Here is a 23,537-nt window from a genome sequence, read left to right as displayed (position 1 = left end):
GTAGAGGTCAGGCCAGGACTTGGGGGGTTTAACCTAAGAATGCAAGGATGTGAAATGGAGCATGCACACAGTTTATGTCTCCATGATACAGTTTTCCTTTGTAAATCATTTCAGATTTCTCATGCAAGGCTCAGAATGGATGTAGAGCTTCCCCAGTCTTTGCTCCATGGTTTGCTTGAAAGGGTGATAGTTTTGTGTGAGGAACACGATTGTGTGTGATTCGGTGTAAACCTGTGCACACAGTGGAGGTTGTAACAGCCACTGCTCTCTGGGCATAGGGCAGAGCAGTCAGCAGGAATGTGCCAAGGAGCATCCCCTTGGACATTTGTATTTGCTTGTTTAGTTTATTTAGGGGCTCATTCTTACTGTTTCAAGTAAGAGCACAGAACTGGAAGGTCATTAGTGGGAGCAAAACCGAAATAGAGAGACTGCTGTATAAAGTGTCATCAGTGGAATGAAAATGTTTAGAAAACATTCTTTAATGCTGGCACTTTACCTGCTTTTCCTTCTGTGGTCCTTGACATAAAACAGGAGCTCGTCCTGTTTCCTGTTTGGACCTACCACGTGCTGCTCCCCGTTTTGAGTTGACCTATTCACAGGCATTGCCTGACTGTAAAACGTAAAGCAGAGACAGAAATGAGCCGAAGGTCAAGGTTTAATTAGATTACGAGTTTGGGATTTCAACACTTTTGTATTTAAAGAGGATGGAGACTGGGGAGAAACTGGAAAAAGGAGGTTCACCTTTTTAGTGTTGGATAAATTGCTTGATCTGTTCAAACACCTTACGGGGAGGACCCTGCTCCCCCAGCTGTTGCTGGAGGGGTTTCTGGATCAGTGCCTGGGGACCGTCCTCACCCCAGCAGGTACTTTGGCTTCTGATAACTGCAAACTTGGCATGTGGGTTCCAAAGCACTTTCTTCTTCTGTCTGTTGACAGCAAAATGTCTGCAGGAAGTGGGTGTGATGAAATTAAATTGTGATTATAGAGAATTATGGATCATAATTGTATAGATTATAATTCTATGGATTGTTGTTATAAAGAACTGTGATGATCCACAGCTACAGCGTGTCTCTGACATAACCAAACACAAATGAGCAAATGTTAAGTGAAGGAGCTTGTGGGTATTCAAGTTCCTCCCAGATACCACTACCACATCTACTACCAGCTGCTTGTTTTAATGTGGATATTGCATGCTGTGTAAACTCTTAGACCAACCCACTACTTTATACTGTCATTTGTGTGTGACTTTGCAATCAGAGTACCTGAGAACACCCAGAGGTTAATGAATTCTGTCTTTCCTTGCCAGTGTGAGGAACCGAAGTGATAATCTCTTGTTAGAGAGGGAAAAGAGGGCTCATGTCATGTCCAGTAGTTCAGCCTGTGGCTGACCTGAGAACTAAACCAAACTCTCCAGAGCAGGCTCGGTGCCGAGGCAGCTCAGTCACTCCTGCTCTCCCAGACCACCCATCAGATGAATTACAGTGAGTATTTTAAAAGCATGTTGAAGCTGTTCAGGCCCCGATCCAAACTGTCCTTTGCAAAACTTGCCTTAACTGCTCTGGCACCAGCTCTCATGGGTGGCTTGCTAATGACTGCCAAGGTCTGGTTTTATTGGGGAAAGTAATGTAAATGTCTGGCTTGTTCTCTCCTGAAACAATTGCAGAGTAGCACTATGCAAGAGGAAGGAAGTGCCTCTCATGGCACACTTGCACAACCTTCCCACTAACACTGTGCCTTTGTTAATGGCTGAGAATGTTTGTCAGTGCAACACAGAATGAGAGTAGTGAGAAAAGTTGAAATGATTCATCTTAACCTACTCGCAGCTCAGGGCACAGACTCTCTTAGGTCATCTGGAAGGATCACATCACGAACAAGAGCATCTCCTGTGCTGTCATCGGGCTGGAGTGGTGCAGGATGTACAGGGTTCACATGCTAAACAACAGGTTCCCTTCTTTCTCTTTCCTTCCTTCCCCTCCTTCCCTCCATCCTGTCCTTCCATTTTTCCCTCCATTTGCCCTTTTTTCTTACATTGGTTCTTTTATCCTTCCTTCCATTCTTCCTCCATCTTCTTTCTGCCCATGTTTCCGTTTGTCCTCCCTCCCTCCTGTTCGTCTGTCCTTCCATGGTTTATTCCTGTCTGCCATCCTTGCTTCATTCTTTCCATGTGTCCTTCCATCTGACCGTGCTTTTGGCTGTCCATTCGTCCTCTCATTCTTCTTTCCATCCTTCGCTCCTTTTATACACCCGTCTTGCATCCCATGTCCTTCCTTGCTTCCAGGTTACTTCCATTTCTTTCCATTATTACAACCAGTTTGCTTTCCTTCCTTTTGTCCTTGCATGCTTCCCATTGTCCTTCTGTATTCTCCTCCTTCCAACCTTCCATCCTTTTTTCCACTCTTCCATTCTTCCTTCCATCCTCAAACTTCCTTATGTCCTTACATTCCTTCACTTCCCTCTACCATTCTTACTTCCATCTGTCCCTCAGTCATTCCTTCTGTTCTTCCCTTCCCTCCATCCACCATTCTTTCCTGTAGTTAATTTCTTCCTTCCTTCTGTATCTTCCATCCATTCTGTCTCCCATCCCTTCTTCCATCCATCACCTCCATTCATCCTTTTGTCCCTCCTGCCTTCGTTTTCCCACCCTTCCTTCAGTGTGTCCTTCCATCCACCCATCCTTTCCATCTGTCCATCCATACATCTGGCCTTTCTTCCTTTCATCTATACTTTCCATCCATCCATTGTTCCATTCATCATTCCACTCATCCTCTGTCCATCTGTCCAAGGGGAAGTTTCAACAGGCACCTGTACACATGTACACACGGTTCTAGCAGCTGTAGTGAATCCTGTTGACCAAGATCCACCTTAAAACTGCAACCTGCTGCTAAATGACACCTGTAACCCTTCAGGTGTAAGCTCGTGACCAGGTCTGAGACTAAGACTAGACCCAGCTGCACCTGGGCTCCATCAGGAGTTGGCACAGCAAGAGGGGTCAAGTCTGACCCTCATGACTCAACAGGAGGGTGCAGAGACCCCCATCACCCCCCACCCCGTGCATGTGCTCTCAGTATTAATCAGTTTTAGCTCAGTTTTACAGCAGTGTTCCTGTGTATGCTACACCCATGTAACAGCTGTGCCTGCAGAAATCATTAAACCTGCTCTCACCGGTACCTTTGATGGTCATCCTTTGAGCAACCCCAAACCACTCATTTCATGACGGCCTCCTTCCACCCTTCGTACCATCCATCCTTCTGTTACAATTCTTTCCTTCCTTCCCCACATCCTCATTCCCTTAGTCTGTTCTCCTTCTACCCTTCCATCTCTCGCCTGCCTTATGTCAGCTTTTATTTTCATCTGCCTTTTCTTGCTTCTGTCCTTCTGTCTTTCCTTCTGATCTTCTATCCTTCCCTTCATCTATTCCTACTTCTTTTCTTCCGTCCTTTGTTCCTTGCACCCGTACTGCCCTTCTTCCATCCATCAGGTCCTTCCTTCCCTCCTTTTGTCCATCTGTCTTTACATTTATTTTCCACTTTTCCTTACCACCCTTCATTCCATCTTTGTCTTCCACTATCCTCCCTTTTTTCTGTCCTTCCATCCTTCCTTCTACTTGTCTTTCTAGTCATCTGTCATTCCTTTGTTCCATCCATCCATTATTCCTTCCATTGTTCGGTCCTTGCTTCTTCCCTTGCAATTGTCCATCCCTCCTCTCTGTGCTTCTGTGTCTTTCCCTTCTCCTGTCCATCTTTATTTCTTCCTACCTTCCTCCATTTTGTCCTTTCTTTCATACTTGTCTTTTCATACTTCCATTCTTTCATGCTTTGCATCTGCCAGTCCATTTCATCTGTCTGACTTCCTTCCATACAGCCTTCCTTGCTGCTATCCTTCCATCCATCTGTACCTTTCCTTCCTTCCTGTGTCCTTCCCTCCTGCCACCCATTGTTTTTCCACCCATTCATCTTTCTTTCCATCATGTTGTCATTCCTTTCATCCTTCTGTCTGAACTACACCCCTCTTCCCCATCCCTCCTTCCCATTTTCTGTCCATCCTCTCTTCTGTCCCTGTTACTGCATCCATCTGTTCTATCCATCTTTCCTGCCTACCATCAGTCATCCTTCCTTCCACCCTTCCATCATTTCCTTCGTTCCTGTTTCTTTCCTTATGTCTGTCCTGTTATTGCACCCCTCCATCTTCCCTCCCATCAGTTATTCTATGATTCTGTGACCTTCCATCCATCCATCCTTTCATTCCTTCCATTTTTTCATCTCACACTTTTTCCCTCCTTCCATCCTTTCATCTGGCTTCCTGCCCGTCCTTCCAGTTGTCACTCTTCCCTTTTGTTCATTCATCCATTCTTCTGTCCCACCCTCTGTCCATTCTTCCCTCCTGCCTTACTTCCATCTGTCCAGCTTTTTCTGTCCATCCTTCTATCATCTTTCCTTCCTTGCATTCATTCTTTGGTGTGACTCTATATCTGTACTTCCTTCTGTCCATCTTCACCTTGTCTTTCTGTCCTTCCATACATGCTTACCTTTCATCTGCTATTCTGTAAGTCAGTCTGCCCTTCTACCATCCTTTTTGCTTCTGTTCTTCTGGCTGGACTTGCTTCCATCAGACTTTCCATCCTTCTTTCCAGCCACCCTGCCCTTCTACCTTCCTTCTGTCCTGCCCATCCCTTCATCCATCTTTCCTTCATCCCATCTTTTCCTTCATCCCACCTTTCCTTCCATCCTTCCTTCATCCTTCTGTCCCTCCCTCCATCCATCCATCCATCCTCTCTTCTGTCCATCCTGCCTTTTGCTGGTTGTCCTTCCTTCCATCCTCCCATCTATCCATCCATTCATAGGTCTGTCCTTCTGTCCTTTCATTCATTCTTCCTTCACCCTTTTGTCCCTCCATCCATCCTTACATAATATACATTATATTTATAATACATACAAATGCAATGTCCTGGAGCAGGGTGGTAGCACAGGTCAGCAGCAGACTATTGCACTGCTCCTGCTGTCTGTCTCTCCACTGGGGGAGAGAGGGAGGGAGGTAGTACAGAGCTTATGACACCCACGGGGCAATTAAACAGCCTTTCCAAATGCTGTAAATAGCATCTCCCACACTGGATGCATGAGGACCACCACCCGGTGCTGTGCAGCGTGCTAGCACACAGAGTGCAAATGGAGAAAGGATTTTATTTCCATGCAGAGACAGAACTTTTGTGCTACAGTGAGATGGGCTTTTTGCTCATTTCCCATTTAATTTCATATGCAACTCACTAATAGCATCCTAACTTCCCTCTCCACATCGCTGCTCTCGCAGTGTCTCTAATGCACCCTAAATGATGACAGCCCGACAGCAACAGGCTCAATCGAGGCAACGGCTGCTGTTGGCAAACAGCACAAGTCCCGCTCACATAAATCTCCCATTACTGTAATACGACAGCAGAATGGCACAGGGCTTTACAATCTGTGTGGTGAATTACCCACCCACCTGCTCCCTGAGACCATGTTCTGTGTGTTTATCCTTCCCTTCTGCTCCTTTGTACCAGCCTGGCTTGCCAGGGAGGAAAAAAACAGGCATTTTATCAACACACCGTGCAGCATTCCAGTGACCCTGGATGGAGCTGTTTGGATCAGATACCCAACACTGTTCATGCAGACAGAGAAGAACATGAGTGATTAATCAGTAACAGTTAATTGCAGCATACACGCAGACCCTCTCTCCTGCTTGTCCCCTGCCATACACTGAAAATTACATTAGTGGGAGTAATAGGGTTTTAATCTAGATAAAGCATTTTTGACTGCCCCATCTGAATTACAGGCCGCCCATTGAGCTGTCATTCTGTGCCATTTGGAGTGACAGAGCTGCAGGAAAACACTTTTGTTTAATTGAGATAATATTGTATTTTCCTGAGTCCTTTAGGAGAGACCTGATTTATGAGGAACGTTCTTCCTGAAACAAAAAGACACTGGCGTATGAGGTCCTGACAGCAAAGGCCAAAGTCAGAGATTACTTAACACAATACCTCTGAGTAACCAGGTCAGTGCATTCATCTCTGCAAGCTGGAGATGCTGGTATCCCCACCATGAGGCCCCAGCAGCCTGAGAGCAGTGTCTTCTCCCCACATTGCAGTGTCCAGGTGAGCTGGGCACCCACCAGTTATAGAATCACGAGGTTGGGAAAGGTTTAAACTTTACAGAACCAATTAGGTTGGAAAAGAGCTGCAAGATCATCAAATCCAACCATTCCCCAGCACTGCCCAGGCCACCACTAACCCATGGCACTGAGGCCTCATCTCTACGGGGTGTGAACACTTGCAGGGACGGTGACTGCAGCCCTGCCCTGGGCAGCCTGTTCCAATGCCTGAGCACCCTCTGGGGCAGGAATTGTTCCTCAGCTCCATCTAAACCTGCCCTGGTGCAGCTTGAGGCCGTTTCCTCTTGTCCTGTCAGTTGTTACTTACACAGAGGTGATGTGGGGCCCAGTATAAAATACCTCACAGCACAACCAACACTCCCATTTCCAGTTCAGTTTTGCAATGCGGGGTGGGTGTTCCCTTCTGCTCATCCGCAGTGATAACCTGAAACATTTCTGGACAGCTTCTGCCCTTGCTGCAGGCTACAGCTGTGCACTGCCCATCCAGATGTCTGCCTCGTAGCAAGAAAGATGGTTTCTCGTGCAAGGAAAGGGCAGGCAGCTGGTAGGAGCCAGCTGGTGGGACCCTGCCAGTCTGTGCAGTGAGAGGCCTGAGGTCAGTGTGGTTTTTCTCCAGATGTTGCATCAGCTCCAGTGCTCCAGCCAAGATCATGGGGTTAAGATCACCCAGGAAGCTGTGCTGCTCTCCTTGCCCCTGCAACAGCTGCACTTCGTGTTTCTGGAGAGTGACACAAAATCAACCTGCACCCCTAAAAGGGGAAACGCTTTGTATACACCCCAACAGACTGCGCACCAGGACCAGAAAGGCCTGCTTTAGTTTTGCAGGTACCGGTGACACCAACACCCTGGTTTTGTTGTGTTGGCCTAAAAAGGGAAGGGTTTTGATGTCTGGACTCAGGTGGCCACCCCAGCACCTTGTGACTGTAAGAGCTTTGGGAAGTTTTTGTTACTGACCTGGATCACACCCACAGCTCCAAAGTGCCATAAACCTTGTGCTGGATGTACCACAGGGCACTGGTGACATCCATCCCTCACCACCCTCTGTTTCCTTACCTGCTTCTGCAGATGGAAGTTGCTGGTACTCTGAAACAAAATGTAAAAAAATGCACCAAAATCTGCTTTATTTGGAACTATTCATGAAATGTGGTCTCTTAATCCACACAACCCCATTATTTAGGTTCTGTAGGATTTCTTCAGCAGTAACTGTGTCCTTTAAACACCTGGCTTTTAGCAGGGAGGTTTTCTACAAGCTCAGGTAATTGATACCCACAGGAAACAAAGTTTTCATGGAGAAAACTGCGATGGTAAAGTGCTGTACCTATTAAAAGGAGAAGCATCTTAAAAACCAGGTTTAGTTTCCTGTCTTGTTTGTGTATGCATTTCTGTTCTACCTGAGCACATGTGTGCAAACTCTCACCCTCAACTGCCCTGCCCAGGCACACCATGGACTCCCACCCTGTCCCTGGCCTAAGCCACACCATGGTGAGATGTCCCCACAGTCATAGCCACAGTCATAGATAGTTACAGTTGGAAAGGACCTTAAGATCATCCAATTCCAAGCCCCCTGCCATGGGCAGGGACCCCTCACACTAAACCATGTCCCCCAAGGCTCTGTCCAACCAGGCCTTGAACAGGGCCAGGGATGGAGCATTCACAACCTCCCTGGGCAACCCATTCCAGTGCCTCACCACCCTAACAGGAAAGAATTTCCTCCTTATATCCAGTCTAAACTTCCCCTGTTTAAGTTTTAACCCGTTACCCCTTGTCCTATCACTCCAGTCCCTAATGAAGAGTCCCTCCCCAGCATCCTTATAGCCCCCCTTCAGACACTGGAAGCTGCTCTGAGGTCTCCACGCAGCTTCTCTTCTCCAGGCTGAACAGCCCCAACTTCCTCAGCCTGTCTTCATACAGGAGGTGCTCCAGCCCCTGATCATCCTCATTCCATCTGAGCTACCCACAGTAACTTGGTGTGAACTGGGGAGATCACTTTGAACACAAACTTTCCAGGACCTGATGCAAGGTCCAGTTTAAAGTGCCCAATATAAAGGAATTCAGAAAACACCTTTGCTAGAAGCAGAAGAGAGCCTGTGGGTTCACCTGCTTTTCTTCTGTTAGAAGAGCCAATGTACTAGAAAGAGAAAAAAATGCATGAGGAAACCCTGTTCCAGGTGCTGAGAGTTGTACTTTCTGAGTCAGCATGTGGATAAACACACTAACCCTGACTTCAAGGGCCTCACATCAGTCCCTGTGCCCATAAGCACACCAAAGCTGTCAGGGTTATGCATTGCCCTGGAGGGGCTCTTTGCTGTGGTGTGTACCTGAGCTGCTGCCTTTTCCCAGAAAACATTTCTGGGAAGACTTGCATTCATCACTGGATTTTTTGTCTTCGTTTAGTCTCGGCCTGGCTGTAGCCTTTCTCCCAGGACAGCAGGCAGCACAATCCTGTTCTCAGTATCATTACGATTATGCTGCGCAGTGGAATGCTGTAGAGAAAAGGTTTCCTATGTGGCTCTACAGAGGCTTTATGCTGTGGTCATTTTACTCAGGGTTTGCCCTGGCATGAAGCAGACCCCTAACCATGTCCAGTCAAACCCCAAGGTCTCAAAACCCCTCCTACCTTGCACACATCCAGAGGTCAGCTGCTTTGCTCCCTTCACCTCTGCCTCAGGGCACAAGCTGGCTTCTCAGGCTGTGAAAGAGAAGAGTCATGAAGCAGTAGCCTAAAAAACCCAAACCAACCTAAAAACCAACCCCAGCACACTGAGCTTTCAGTACCAGAGGCAGAGAGAGACTGAGTTACTGCATGTTGTGATTTACCATCAGGAAGGTGTCTGCAGTGCCTCTTTGTACTGATGAAAGCCCCCAAAGGCCTGCCATCATTTATGCTGGTCATGTTGTAAGTGTAGTTCAGAGAGGAGTCCCTCCAGGAGGTGACCCGGTGTAGTCATCCCTGTATCGAGGTATAGGGACAAAAAGGTCAGTAATTATTCAGTACATGCACTCACTGGAGAGCAGGCAGGCCCCAGATTCAGCCTGGGCCCAACTCAGTCTTTGCTGAAAGCATGCAAGGGGGATGTTTGGAGAATTGGCCCTGGAAAGCAATGGATGTGGGTAAAAAAGCACACTGCAGCAGCTCCTTCAAGTTAAAGCCTCAGAGCAAGGAAGAAAACAGCATGAAAAAACCAAATGTGAGAGCAGAGAGGACAAACCTGGGACCCTCAACTGGTTTTACACAAGCACGTCTCCGGGTTCAGTGAACCAGCACAGGCTTTTGCCCTTTCTCCCATCCACCACTCTGGTTTACTCCCCATGGGCAGCTGCACGGCTTTAGCAGGAGCTCTCCTGGGTGAACTAAAGCCCAGTGTGCGGGTTCTTTGCTTTCTCACTTGTTTATCCCCTCTGTGAGGACACCAGAGTAAAAATAAGCACTTGCTGTGCTTACAGCTCAGCGCAGAGGAGCTGCAGCTGACCTCTGGCAGGGGCCTCGCAGGGCTCCAGCAATAATGAGGAGATTTGCTGTGGCTGTGAGAGCACTGTGCTGAGCTGCCTTCAAGCAGCTGCTAACAGGAGTGGGAGCCTTCATCCACAGAGCTTTTTACGTAACGCTCCTTTCAGTCTGCTTTTGCTCGGAGGCAAACATTTCCTACTTCACTTGTTCTTTGGCTGTGCTGAAGAGATGAGGCAAAGGTAACTATCGCTGCTTTGTATGTACTGTCACCTCAGCCTGGAACCACAGGTTTTAATGGTCAACTCCACACACAGGAGCCACTGCTAACAAATGACGCAGTGCCCCCACATAACCGATATCCTCCATGTTACCGGAGATATTTTGACTTCCAGAAATCAACTGGACTCCAGAGGGAAAGTCAATGAGAGTTACAGCTTGCTAGAAAGAAAATGGATCTGGAACAGTTTGGTTGGTAACTTGCTTGTGAAATAAATAAGCAGTGATAAGAAGTGGAATCCAGACTCTTGAGGGGGAATCTGGCTGGGAAGCAGGGGGGGATGCCCACATTCTGTCCCATGCACCCCATACACATGACCAGCCACTTCTCACACATTGCTCCCTGATAGTGTCTCATGAGATTGACCCTCATGATCACAAGAAACCAACAAGTCACAAAAAGCATTACAGCATAGCAGAGCAGCAGAACTACTGCAGCATTAGTTCCCCAGTGACCTTGTCATTTAGATGGCAATCCAGCTCACCCAGCTGAATCTTGCCAAGCTGGAGCAGCATGGTTTCACCTTCCTTCTGAGCAATTCAGACTTGTCAGCTTTCCTCCAGCTGCTCTTCAGAGCTAGGCCCCCAGCATGCAGCACTGACAATGGGTATCTGCCATGTGTAAGGCTGTGGGGCATATTTTAGGAACAGATAGATGTGATGCTAGATAAGAGATGTTATAGAGAGATAAATGTATATATCTATCTCACCTGTGACTGCCCAAGCAGTCAAGGAACTGAGCTGCTTCTCCGGTGTCGGTGCTTTCAGGCTCCTGACCTCACTGCTGTAACCTGTGCCTGGGGTAAGTATAAAATGCTGTATATTCACCATCATTTGTTGTGTCTTAGAGAAGACAACTGGTCAGCCAAGACTGGAGAGTGTGGTGCCAGCCCGCCAGCCCCTTCTTCCCTCCCCCTCAAAAAAAGAGGCTCAAGAAAGCAAGGTGTTTGTGAATCCATCCCTCCAATTCTGCTTAAAACCCAGTACACAGCTTCTAGTGGAATAATGACTTCTTGATGGATTCTCATAAATGGACTGTTCCCCACATTATCTGGAATAATCGGTTCATAATGACCACAAAATGAACAGCAGGTAGGAAATGAGCTTGCAGTTGCCAAAACATAATGGATCATTTAGTCTTTCTCTGACGGCTTTAACACTTCTGTGGCTATCAGAGGCCTTCGCCTAATTGCACTGTTCTTATTATAAATCTGGCTGCTGGAATCAGCTAATTCACATCAGAATAAGGCCCACAGAAAATAAACAGTGAAAACCAGACAGATTCAAGTCGTAGTCACTCCACTGTGATTTAACTGATGAACCTTCCAGTCAGGAGTGTGCTTTCCCTCCTGTTTTTAGTGCTTGCTGTTTGATAACACAGCTAAGGTTCACACAAACACAAGACAGCTCCTGTGATGGTGTGTGCTTTCTTGCATAAAGCCCGACAGGAGCTCCATCAATCTGTCAGTGCAAATAAGTAAGGATTTCAGAGCAGCAGATTGCATGACAACTCTTAACTTCTTTATCACCATTTTTACACATAGTTGGAGGTAAAACACTACCAAGGAAGAAACTGCTCTGCTCCAAAATGTCCTCTTCCAAGCTTAAGTTTTCCGTCCATGGACTTAAAAGCCGGTCTGTCATTTAACAGTACAACACAGAGGTGTGCCCATATTCCCACCTGCAGCCATACACCCCCAGCCCCCTTCTGATCAATCTTTTCCTTTAAGAATCTTTTTTACCTCCCACCCCCATCTATTTTGCATCTTCTTTTAATGTCTCCTTTGTTTTATTCTATCTTCAGAGTCATTTCCAGCCCCTCTTCCCCCAGCCAACAACAGTCACAAAACCCAGTCTCATAATCACATCCCAAAGCCTTGCAGAGTTTTCTTTTGCCATTAAAATCCTTGCATTAAGCACTGGCTCCATCCATGTCTGGGGGAGAGTTGGCAGAGGCAGGAGGACATCTGTGGCTTTCCATAGATAAGCTCATGTCTGCTCTGTCAGACTGTGTTCAATATTTATTCTGAAATTTCTTGGATCTTTTTTGCTCTTTAAAATAATCCTTAGGTTTGGGGTGAGCTGCTTTATGGAAAGGAGCTGGACAAGCCATTTAAATGGTCCTGTGGTAGAAACTCTGTTTCAATTCTATTCTCTGGTCTAGTGCTATCAAAGAGATACTGAGGTGTGACTTTGAAAACAGTCTGATTTTGGTGAGTGTTCAGTGTATGTGTACAAGATGTAATTAAGATTTCAAGACATGTCTCACGTCAGGGAAGTGGACCGTGCCTTACCCTGAGCTGCCATTTCCATCCGTTCAGGAAAACTGAATGGATCCAAGTGCTTCCTTTGCCTGTGTCCACAGGTACACCCACCCCACTGCTCTCCCCACAGACCTGGCTGGTGCTGTGCCACCTCCCCACACCTGCAGCCGAACTGGGGCCTCCTGTGGTCACGGAGGACTTGCTCCAAGTTCAGGTCTTCACACACAAAAGGCTTTGGTCTTTTTTGTGTGTCTCAGAAGACTGCACTACTGCTGTTTCCTGCACAGCAAGGCAAGCTGCATCCATGGATGCCATTTAAGGTGTTTTTCATTGTGGCTCTATAATGCAGAAGGTTAGGAGGACTAGAAGAAGCTATTTAGAAAGCATTTGGACTGATTTGTATATAGAGCTACTATTTCTGTGAATGCAGTCTGGATAATTATGGCCCTAAATAGCCAAACTATTTGTGCAGAGCTTCCTCCACAGCTGTAATTACACTTACATTTTGCACATCCAGTTAAGCCTGCACTGAAGGGCAGGAAAAATTGCCTGCAACAATATAATGAAACTCTAGATCCTTCAAGGAAAGCAGGGCCACACTCCTGAAGTGGGCTCCACAGAGGGAAGACTGCACTGACAGTGATTCGTGAGTGACAACTGAATCCCCATCACAAGTAATAGGAGAAAGTCTTCCTTTTCAGCAAGGCAGTCATTACATTGGAGGACCTTCATCCGTTTAAGAGGCATCTCTAGAAGAAGGCTTACAGAAAAGGGAGTGGAAAATAGCCTCAGTTCAGTCACATGCAGGGCTTTCTAAGGAAAAAACCAAGACAGTATTTTTGGGCTGAGGCTGAGATCACAATTTCTGTTTTCTTCTATACAAATAGATAAATTTAGCCGGATACGAATTTCCAGTGTGCTGCAGAAGCAGGAGACAGCTGGTATCTGGGATGCGTTAAATTTACCTTCACTTACCTTGCATTTACCTTAGTGTCACTCATCCCTGGGTAAAGGCAACGAGAAGGGACACATGGATCCTGGTCAAATTTGTGTTTCAGAGACCAGGAAACAGAGAGCCTGTTCTCTGCCACAGTTTGCTAAATAAACGTGTTTTCATTTCCTTTGATAATAAAAATGGCCTGCACTAGAGCCCAAAGCAGGACCCCAGAGTAGGTGAGAAGGGGCCAAAACTGTCCTTTCACCTGCACAAACAAGACCAAGACAATCTCAGGTATGTTGGAAACACAGCGGTCTTTTAACATTTAGACTGAGAAAATCAGGATGGAAGTAACCAGTGGGTTCTTATGGATCTGTGCCTGGGAGTTCCGCATTCACCACCACCACCACCACCAGTGGCTGGCTTGTTTAATGAAGAGAGAACCCCCACTGGATTCATGCCCCCGGTTCCTGTCATTCAGGTGCAGCGCACTGAGTTTGTGTTACAGAATAAGTTATTTGTGCAGTTTAATGTTTCTAATATTAATTAAAATCTCTGACCTTGACTCTTGGGTTCAGCCACCCCAGGTAGGTAGCAGTGAATGTGATAATCTGCAGCTTTGAAGATCATTAACTTGTTTTTCTGGCCTTACCTCATTCTGTGCAATGCTGCTATTCTGCAAGAAAAGAGGCATTGTAATGTTTCAGGTATCACCAATTTCCCAAGCAATACACAAACAGAAATGATACTATTAAGATGGGTTTGTAAGTACCCTCAGAAATTCCCCTGTCAAGAACCTCACATGCTTCAGTTCAAGTCTTCCCAGCACTAAGAGCATTATTCCTGCTAACTTCACCCAACACATGCTTTGGAGCTGCTTGGCAGAATTTTTTTGGTGAAGACTTACATTATTTTATTCCCAAATCCTAGATTTTTTGATTAGGAAATGCTCTTACAGTGTTTCATATTTGTCTGGCTGCTTCCTCCTCCTGTCCTGGCTAAACTCCGTGTAAAATGAGAATGCTGTACTAATGCCTCCCTTCCTTTTTGAACCTTGGTAAGGGTTTTAGGGGTTTTTCCTACCTAGGTAGAGCTTTTCACTCCAGACATGCCCATGGTGGGAGGCTGCTCATTGGAGCATTGTTCAACCCAGACCTGGTGCTGTGAGGCTTCCCTACACGGGAGAAAGTCAATCGTTCCATCAGTACACTTCTTTTAAAAAGAATACATCAAACCCTAATCCTATTAAAATAAATCAGTCTATCAATCAAAGTACATGTGTTCTGGGAAGAAAAAGCCAATATTTATACCCTAGCTCCCACCATGCTGTTAAACCACAGCACTAGCTGTAAAACTGAAGAACTATAGAAAACACACTTTATCACCACTGTAATTTGCCTTCTCAACTTGAAGTGCTGATGGTGGGGGAGTAAGTCTCACCAGAAGCCACTCGCTGGGAAACTCCAGGCAGCACCTTCCAGCGTGGAGTCACTGGTGGATGATGATGATCTTGGCTTCCCCATCACTGCTGCTGCCACAGTGGAGCCAGCGAAGAAGCAAACCTGGTCCTTCACAGGCTGCGTCGAGTGAGATGAAGTTGTGCAGAAGCTGCAGGACAAATCATAAGGGAAACTGGTGACTAGATTTTGACATTATTGTTTGCTATAACCACTTATGGTCTTAATGCTCTGTCTGATGATCCACTTCAGTGGCTAAATTAGCTCTTTCAAGGGGGATTTAGTTCCTGAAAACCAAAACAAAACACCAGCTTAACAGATCTTGAGGGCTTAAACATTCTAATGAAACAAAAACAAGCTGGAGTTACCACAGCTTGATATGCACAAACCTTCTAAAATAAATCACAACAACTGGCAGCAACTACCTCAGATCAAAGGAGGCTTCTACACTTACGTAGAGTTGCATAACTCTATTAAATATTTAGATGATAAATAGGAATGCATCCCGGAGGTATGTGTATTCAGGCAAACGCACACATTCCCATATATCTATACATACAAAGCAGTCCAGAATATCTACAGCTGTATCTCCACATATCTATATGTACACATGAACATACATTTGTATGTTTAACACACACAAACATACAGGACATACCAATTTGGGATCAAATTCTACTCAGCAACCAATTATATCTTTTTCCCCTGAGCAATACTATAAATATTAATGTGGTTTCTTTATCCTAAAAGTTGAGGCTGTCAACTTACAGGAACTGCTAATTCAAAGGAAAGGAAACGTGGCTTTTTGAGCATAGGAGTTACTTTCATTCCCAGGACTGTCAGCAGACAGGTATCGTGTAACACGCTGATTTCCAAGTCATAAGCCATCGTTTTCAGCACACGTGTGTTAACGTCAAGTTAACGTGAGTTCAGAGTATCAAAGGCAGCAGTGCAGTCAGTGACAAGAATCACAGATTTCAGACACTAGCACAGTGAAATATCTGCTAGAAATCATTACAAACAGCTATGTAAATCAACTCAAAATGGGTCTTAAATATGCAACAGATATTAAAGGAGAACTATGATTATTCCAAATCCTGGTTTAATTAACACTTACTCATAGTCTGGCTTTACTTTTTCTTTTCATCTCCTGCCTGTCATTTGTTTGATGTCTCTGGTGTGATGGGAGTGGTATTTAAAATGAATTGGAAACACAGGAAAAGAAACCATTTCCAATACTCTGTCTGCCTACAGAGATTCTGCTGATTCATATTAGCAGCTCTGTCATGTCACTGGCCAAAATGCTTGTCAGGGTGTTAGCCAAGGAACAGATGGGTCAGTGGTTTTCAATAAGAGACACGTTCAAAGCATCCCCTTCATCTTTAAATGTGGTTCTCACTACTTTAATTGTAGCACACTCCCACCAGCTGACCCTGACCTTGATTCTAACAGAAAACATCACTCAGGACAGAGTTTCAAGAGAAACAGTCATCTTCTTCCTCTCCCCAGCCCATTTTCCTATCAAACCCAGTTCCTTCGCTGCTGAATGTCTCCAAAATCAGCCTGATGCTGAGGCTTTTAAATTATGATGAGACAGAAAAGTAGGGCAGACAAGGAGAGGAAATCTTTCAAACGCAGTCGTGATTGCCGTGAGTCCTGATTCCACTGCAGGCAGTATTAAAATGTGCTGGCAGAGTTGGGCTGCATCTTAAAGTCAAAGCGCTGCCTGGTTTTGAGTTTCGTCCAATGCAGAATGGGTCATCTAGTGCAATGTGAGAAGTAGGAACACTCTTCTAAATAAAACACATTAACAACAGATGCCTTACATTCATTTACTTGGAGATTACCTTTTATTATGTAAAGCATATTGTTAAATGTGAAGTGTTGTTAAATGCTGGATTGCAGGTGATCTGGCCTTCACTCTGTCCCACAAGTTTACTTTGGGTCTACATTACAAGAGAGAATCATAGAATCCCAGCCTGGTTTGTGTTGGAAGGGACCTTAAAGCTCCTCCAGCTCCAACCCCTGCCACAGGCAGGGACACCTTCCACTGGAGCAGCTTGCTCCAAGCCCCTGTGTCCAACCTGGCCTTGAACACTGCCAGGGATGGGGCAGCCACAGCTTCTCTGGGCACCCTGTGCCAGCGCCTCAGCACCCTCACAGGGAAGAGCTTCTGCCTTATATCTAACCTGAACTTCCCCTGTTTCAGTCTGAACCCATCACCCCTTGTCCTGTCACTACAGTCCATGATGGAGAGTCCCTCTCCAGTATCCTTGTAGGCCCCAGTAAATCTGAATCAAACTGGCTCCAAGGCTTCTAACTGACCAAGTAGCACTTGGTAGAATAAAAACCTCAACTTCTGCTGCAGAATGGTAGATTCTAAATTCTGGCTGTGATACAGAAGCAGACTGTAGGAATGTTATCTTATTTCCTTATTTCCTTTCAATGTTCTTCCCGTCAGTAGACAATTACATTGTCAAATCTGTATGCAAATAAACACGAGGCATGCAAACCCCAGCTAATGTAACAGCTGCTCTAAGTTTGCAATCAAACTGTGCTGATCACTCCTGTCACTTGGAAATTGCTTTTTCCCTGTTATTCAGAGGAGGTAAAAAATAGTTTACATTGTTCCTACCGCTGTTCCAGATTCCCTTATTGTTAGACCTGCACAGACTGGAGAGAAGAGGAAGAAATCAAAGACAGACTGATAAGCCCCAGTCAGGCAGTTAGCTCATCCAGCAATACGATGTCTTTCAGCGTGTTAGGATCTCCCAGCTGAAGAGCATGCAGGCCCTCCTGTAAAGAGTCAAATACTGTCACTGACCTCCAGAATTTCCCATTTTGCAGATTTCTATCACTGGATTGTGCTCGAGGAGACGGGTCCAAAACTCTTGAGCAGGCAGCTCCAGGCAGCTCATCGCTTTCAAGAGTGATTTCCAGCAAATCCCCTCTGCCACAACAGCATCTCCAAAGATAAAGCAGTGCTAGGGACAAGTGAATCCCAGGTGCCTTTACATCCTGGCTGAGGAGGAAGCCAAGCTCTTCCTCCAAAGTGACAGTCATTTCAGATACAAATGTCTGTAACTTCAGGACCAGTTGACACTCCAATACATGCTGTCAGGTTCCACATGAGGCAGCGAGTAACAGCTCCTCTTCTGATATGCCATCACTCTACCTCTTATTACAGCATTGATTTTTGCTATGCCTGACATCCCCAAACTTGCTCGTACAACAGGCACAGTCTTCCTATTTTTAGATATATTGTCAATATTTTCTTCCAGTGTAATTTCTGCCTGGTTTGATCCCAAGTTAGCACCTAAGGTCCATTTTCCAGGTTATGTCAAGGGGAAAATTCCCTTTGATCAATACTTTTTCTCTGCCTATTCCATTCTTGTCTTCAACTGCCAGATTTACCCCGAGAGTCAAAGAAGCCTCCAGCAACACACCACAACTTGGCATAGTCACTGCACAGCTACGTCCTTTGTGGTCTTCAAGAAAGGGAAGGCTGTCATGAATTAGGACTTACCTGGATGTGGCACTGACAGCTGGTGTCTCTGCTCTCATGAATTATTTAGGTGGTTGCATTTGCAAAAGAACTGCGAGGATCTACATAATAGCAAACAAAGAAGCAAATTTGACCTTTTAACATGGAATAAGTTAAAGTGCATCTGCAGGGATGAAAGACACAAACAATCTCATGCTGTTAGAAGCTATAATATTTACAGTAAGTGATGCTTGCTCTTGCAGTGTTCACCAGCCCTTGTATTTAACTGTGCTGGAGCTTTCATTCTTCACAAAACCCAAGGATTTTCCTGAAATCATTTAAATAACAGCTTATCTGGCTTTAAATAGTTCCTTTTCCCTGCATGCATTACACACCTGAAAGAGTTTAAAGCATTTTACTCTGTAACTTAGATGCTAATTCCTCACTGTCTTCATCACGTTTCAGCTAAAGGAAAAGACTACCAAAGTAAGAGCCTGAAACTGCAGAAAAGGAAATCCAAGGGAGATATTAGGGAAAACTTTCTAGTTGCAAGAACAGTGAATCACAGAGAGAGCTGTATAGTCTTTATGTGTCTTTACCAGGCTACAGAGATGTCTGTCAGCATGACACAAGTACCAAGCTAGGGGGGGTCTGTAGTTCCATGATTCTTGTTACGGATCAGACTTACTCTACCTACATCCCTGTAGGAACTGGGACAGGAATTTGCAACCACTGGATTCATTCCTGATAGGGGCTGAACTCTTTAATGACCCTGAAGAGCAAGCTCCTGGGTCCCTTTGGTGTATTTAGCAAAGCCTCAGCTGTGAGGTAAGCGCCTTCCTACTTGCACTGATGCTCTGCTTCCTTACTTGGGTTCAGCTGCAAGGTAGGCAATCCTCTTCACTTGCAGCAAGGCACTCACTAATTAAATCTTAAGGAGATTAATTTGAGAAATTAAGATGTTCTGCAGTTCCCCTTCAGTGTTCTCATACATCCAGACTGACATTTGGTTTAGCAGGAAGAGAGCAGGTCTTTGGTGATGAGCCTGAAGTACCTCCCCCTTGCTCCCATCCTTGTCCCCCCTCAGAATCACAAGGAGGACTGCCTGGTGTGACTGCACTATTTGTATCTTCCTACGCACGCAGACACAATGCACTGCAATTTATTCCAGTATTTCACAAGCATCAAACAAACCCTTTTGCTTTACACTTCTCCCCTACTGCTTACATACTCTGTTTTCTAACAACAGCTTCACTACAAACCGCTATCTCCAGGCTCTGCTCAGTTGATGATGGGAATGGAAAAGAACCCAGACTCGGATGAGAATATTCTCAAGTATTCATAAATATTCCAGTGCTGCATCTCCCAGCCTGGCTGCATCTCTGACAAACACAAGAAGCTTCCTGGGTTCCTCTCCAGACAACCTGGCAGCTTTACAGATAGAGGCGTGGAACAGCAAAAGGTCAAGTGCCACATTTTTGCTGCAGTCAGGTTTGGGAACACAAAGCATGCAAGAAACACAGCAAGACAGCTCCCTTTTGGCTGTTAAAGTCTGCAAGGGTTTAGTGGTGAGCCTACTGGGATTTTACTGCATCAGGACATTTCTTCCCCTTCTGAAGGGGAAGTTGTGGAGATACTATTGACACTGGTGTGAATGATGTGGGCGTTAGTAGCAAGATTGCTGAATCGTTACCCGTTGGCGTAATTCAGGTTCAGATGTCAAAGCTAACCCATTTTCAAACTAAAGAAAGGGGAACGCTCATATCCATACAGTGCTGTGGAGACTAAAGGGGAAACGGTGCTCTTAACTTCCACGTGGTGAAAAAACCATCCACAAGACAAAAAGAACTTCTCAGAGCAGGGAGCTGTCATCTTCATCCCAGGTCTGAACCTTCCAAAGCACCGTTAAGGAAGGAGAGACCTTGAAGGAGTTGCAAATGAGTATAACACTGAGGTAACAGGCCTCAGACCTTGGGGGATTTTTATCCTTCCTTGAGACTAATCAAATTTGTTCCTGGCATAAAGCTATGAAAGTCACCCCAGGGAAGAGTCTGGACCATTGGCTGAACAAGGGTTTAATATAAAATGACATATTTGCCTTTGAGTTTGCCATTTGAGACACCACAATGAAGGGAAAAGGCTAAAAACAAAGCCAAGACAACAATTCTTAATAAATGTCTTGCTTTCCCTAGCCCAAGTTCTGTTAAAAATTGAAGCTATTCAACCAAGGTTTGAGAATGTGTTCTCTATACCAATGTTTTTTTTTTCCCTGTTTTACTGCCAAGTATTGCAGCTTCATGGCCTAATACACCTTTCCCTCACTGAACCACTGCAAACCAGGATGAACCCTTGGCCTTGAGCTGGGACACCACTGACTGGTGCTCAGCACTGCTTAAGTCCCATTCATCCCCCTGGGGGAAAGGCCATGAGCCCTTGATGGTGCTTTTTAAGGACTGGGGCAGTGCTGACCCTGAACTGAGGGTGGCTTAGATACATGCTGTTAAACCAAGTGGTTTGATAGGAAAAGAACTATCGCTGTGCATTTCATTTGCTTCTTCAATCAGGTTTGTTGTGACTATTCATAATAGTCATGGAACCATAGAATGGTTTGGGTTGGAAAGGACCGTAAAGCTCATCCAGTTCTAATGCCCTGCCATGGGCAGGGACAACTCACACCAGACCATGTCATCCAAGGCTTTGTCCAGCCTGGCCTTGAACACTGCCAGGGATGGGGCAGCCACAGCTTCTCTGGGCACCCTGTGCCAGCGCCTCAGCACCCTCACAGGGAAGAACTTCTTCTTATATCTAACCTGAACTTCTCCTGTTACTTAAACCCATTTCCCCTTGATGTATCACTACAGTCCCTGATGAAATTACAGTAGATGTCATTTTGATGAAGAGAAGCTGAAAAATATGCCATACTATCACAAGTTAACAACGTTACCTTAATCGCAGCACCCATTCTTATTTTCCTTTGTTTTTTAACTATTTCCAAGGTAACTTTCCTTGGGTTGCTTGAGTTATACTTCCCCATTTGTATTTTAGTCAGCATGTTGCACACTGAATTTGCTGACAGGGACCTGGTAATCACTGGACTATGATGACACGGCAGGTTAATAATACAGCTCCATGTGCCTCAATTCATTCCTACTCCATATTCACAGGGAAAAAAGAGCTGCCTGAGTGGTGGCACTGCTCAGTAGCTTACTGTGCCAGAGAGACAGAGCCATTTGATACAGCTATCAAGGAAACAATCTTTTCTTGATGGCTACTTTGTGTGGCTCCTGTGCTATCTGGGAGATTTGTAAAGAAGGAACTAATTATAACAATGGTAATGTAATACAAGTAGCAAAACCACTGAAAGCATCTGTGCCTGTGTGGAGATATATACAGCAGGAGGAGATCACCCACCAGATCTGGCACTGCAGACTGTTTCTCATCATGTAGTCCAATATAATAAGCATTTGAGGGTCCCTGTTGCGAGCGAGTATTTAAAGACTAACATTAAAGGAAGCCTAAACCTTCCCAATCAATTGCGAAAGTAAAATCAGCAGTGAAGCAACAACAGAAATTGAAGCACAGCTAGAAGGAAATTAAAACCAGCTACCCCAGAATACCTGCCTTAATTAAGCATTAGGTGGGAATAGGTGAATTAAAATAGGAATGATATCTGAATTCATAAAAGAGCAGGAAAATGATTCAGACTTTTTTTCTGGGAATTCTAGTATAGTTTACTGAGATTCAAGGCATTTTGCTGTCTAGACAGACGAGCTTTACATGGCCACTTTGTGAGAAAGGGTCTGATTGTAGCTGTGGCTGATGCAGCATCGTCTGTGAGCTGACTTAAACAAGGAAGCTCATGTTAGGTATTAGGCAGAAGCTCTTTGCTGTGAGGGTGCTGAGGCACTGGCACAGGGTGCCCAGAGAAGCTGTGGCTGCCCCATCCCTGGCAGTGTTCAAGGCCAGGTTGGACACAGGGGCTTGGAGCAAGCTGCTCTAGTGGAAGGGGTCCCTGCCCGTGGCAGGGGTTGGAGCTGGAGGAGCTTTAAGGTCTCTTCCAACCCAAACCAGGCTGGGATTCTATGATTTACCTCATGGATCCAGAGTGTCAACCAAGCTACCAGCCACTTGTATGGTTTGGGCTCTAAAAAAGGAATGCATGGGACTTTTTGTTTAGGCTGTAAGCAAATGTACAACGTTTGCTGTACAACGTTGTTGTACATCAACAAATGTACAACACGAATTGCAATAATGTCTCCGTATCTGGAAAGCCAAATGAAGGTGCTGAAGTGTTTGTGGTAGTCAGGAGGAAAGAGAACCTCAAGACTCATCTACAGCTCTGTGCTGGGGAATCTTCCTCATGCTTTCCCTGGTTCCAAACATGCACAAACTGAACAGCACCACACAGCCCCACAAACCAGCGAGATACAGTGAGATTAAACACAATGTAAGAGCCATTTAAAATTAGTAGAAAAACTAAAAGTTAGGGCCTTAAAGTCATAGAATCACGTTTATGTCAACCATATCTTTTGCTATGAGCTAAAGTTTTCACCAGAGGAGTGCTGTAAAGCACTGATGTGGCCCACAAGTACTTTATCTCACATACAGTGTTGCTGGACTGAATCTGTTTCTTCTAATGCCATAACACCTGAGTTCTTTGGCTGCAATGTGATTACACAAACTTGTATTTCTGTGCACATACCTGTCCACAGTTAAGTGCCGTTCACTGATATGCCATGTGAGAATAATGTAGCCCTTCTGGAACTACTTATGAGTTGGTATTTCTACCTCTGCCCTCACAACCCCTGCACAAAGCTTCACAATGACAGACCCCTCTACGGAGGCTCCAGCTCACCAGCTCCAGCATACACACAGTGTTCCCTTTTGAAAGCCTGATTTTCCTGTGCTGTGTCATTGCCAACTCCTTCAGGCTGTTCTCTGAATACACAGTGGGGTTTTTAAGCACTGGGTTTTCCATACTTTGCTCCACTGGTCCCACAAACTTCTTTCTCTAAGTGGCTGTATTGGCTCTTGAGTGTCCCCCTGGGCAAGACCATGTTTTAGCAGCCCTGCAAGAGCAGAAATGCAGCCTGAGACTCATTAAAAGTCTGTTGATGGTCTCAGGCTCTCCTGGTATTGAAGATTCATCAGTTTCTTTTTCAGTGAGAATGTATTTGAATGCAGGATTGTAAAAGTGGAGCAATATGAACCAATTATAGCCCAGTAAAGCCTGTGCCTGCATGCTAAATTTCTGTTGTGCTGGGGTGGTATTAGATCTCCTGGTATGTTGCCAGAATTTGCAGGTATTCACTATAAATTCTGACACAGTGGTTTTGCAGTGTGATGGAGTTTCAGAGGTGGATGTTTTCACACTTCTCTTCCTTCACCAGCACAAGGAAAGCACAGCCTGCTCCACAGAGCTGCACTGATGGGGACAGCTCAGGAACTTGGGAAAACAACAAGCAAAACACAGTATATCAAAGAATTTCTCTTCAGGGCTGGCAATCACTATTGCAATGCTGTCCTGGGT

At 45.4% G+C, this 23,537-nt stretch overlaps 1 protein-coding gene and 2 long non-coding RNA genes across 8 annotated transcripts in view; 1 reads left to right on the top strand and 2 right to left on the bottom strand.

Moving 5' to 3' along the window:
• The window catches only part of EFEMP1 (EGF containing fibulin extracellular matrix protein 1), a 378,486-nt gene that overhangs the window by 52,655 nt on the left and 302,294 nt on the right, over positions 1-23,537 (top strand). The window lies entirely within an intron of this gene.
• LOC134159026 (uncharacterized) lies at positions 838-11,488 on the bottom strand. 5 transcript variants are annotated; one of them, XR_009963000.1, is made up of 5 exons: positions 10,576-11,488; positions 8,917-9,091; positions 8,759-8,830; positions 8,202-8,269; positions 4,779-5,631 (listed from the first exon to the last, which is right to left on the bottom strand). It is a non-coding gene; the product is annotated as an uncharacterized LOC134159026 (long non-coding RNA). The 5 variants fall into 5 exon arrangements; XR_009962997.1 differs by lacking the exon at positions 10,576-11,488 and adding an exon at positions 9,351-9,472; XR_009963004.1 differs by lacking the exons at positions 4,779-5,631; positions 8,202-8,269; positions 10,576-11,488 and adding exons at positions 838-944; positions 7,096-7,224 and having other exon boundaries at positions 8,917-9,316.
• LOC134159044 (uncharacterized) overlaps positions 13,383-23,537 on the bottom strand; it is a 65,390-nt gene continuing 55,235 nt past the window's right edge. For both annotated transcript variants that reach the window (XR_009963012.1, XR_009963013.1), the window contains 3 exons: positions 18,050-18,129; positions 14,507-14,810; positions 13,383-13,742 (listed from right to left, as the gene is read on the bottom strand). This is a non-coding gene — a long non-coding RNA (uncharacterized LOC134159044). The remainder of the gene's footprint in view (positions 13,743-14,506; positions 14,811-18,049; positions 18,130-23,537) is intronic.

This window comes from Pezoporus occidentalis, unplaced genomic scaffold (genome assembly GCF_034315485.1).
Source record: "Pezoporus occidentalis ecotype Australia unplaced genomic scaffold, CSIRO_AGI_Poc_V1 ctg10, whole genome shotgun sequence".
NCBI lineage: Eukaryota > Metazoa > Chordata > Aves > Psittaciformes > Psittacidae > Pezoporus > Pezoporus occidentalis.
Note: the sequence above shows the minus strand (reverse complement) of the source record. Positions and strands in the feature narration are given on the sequence as shown.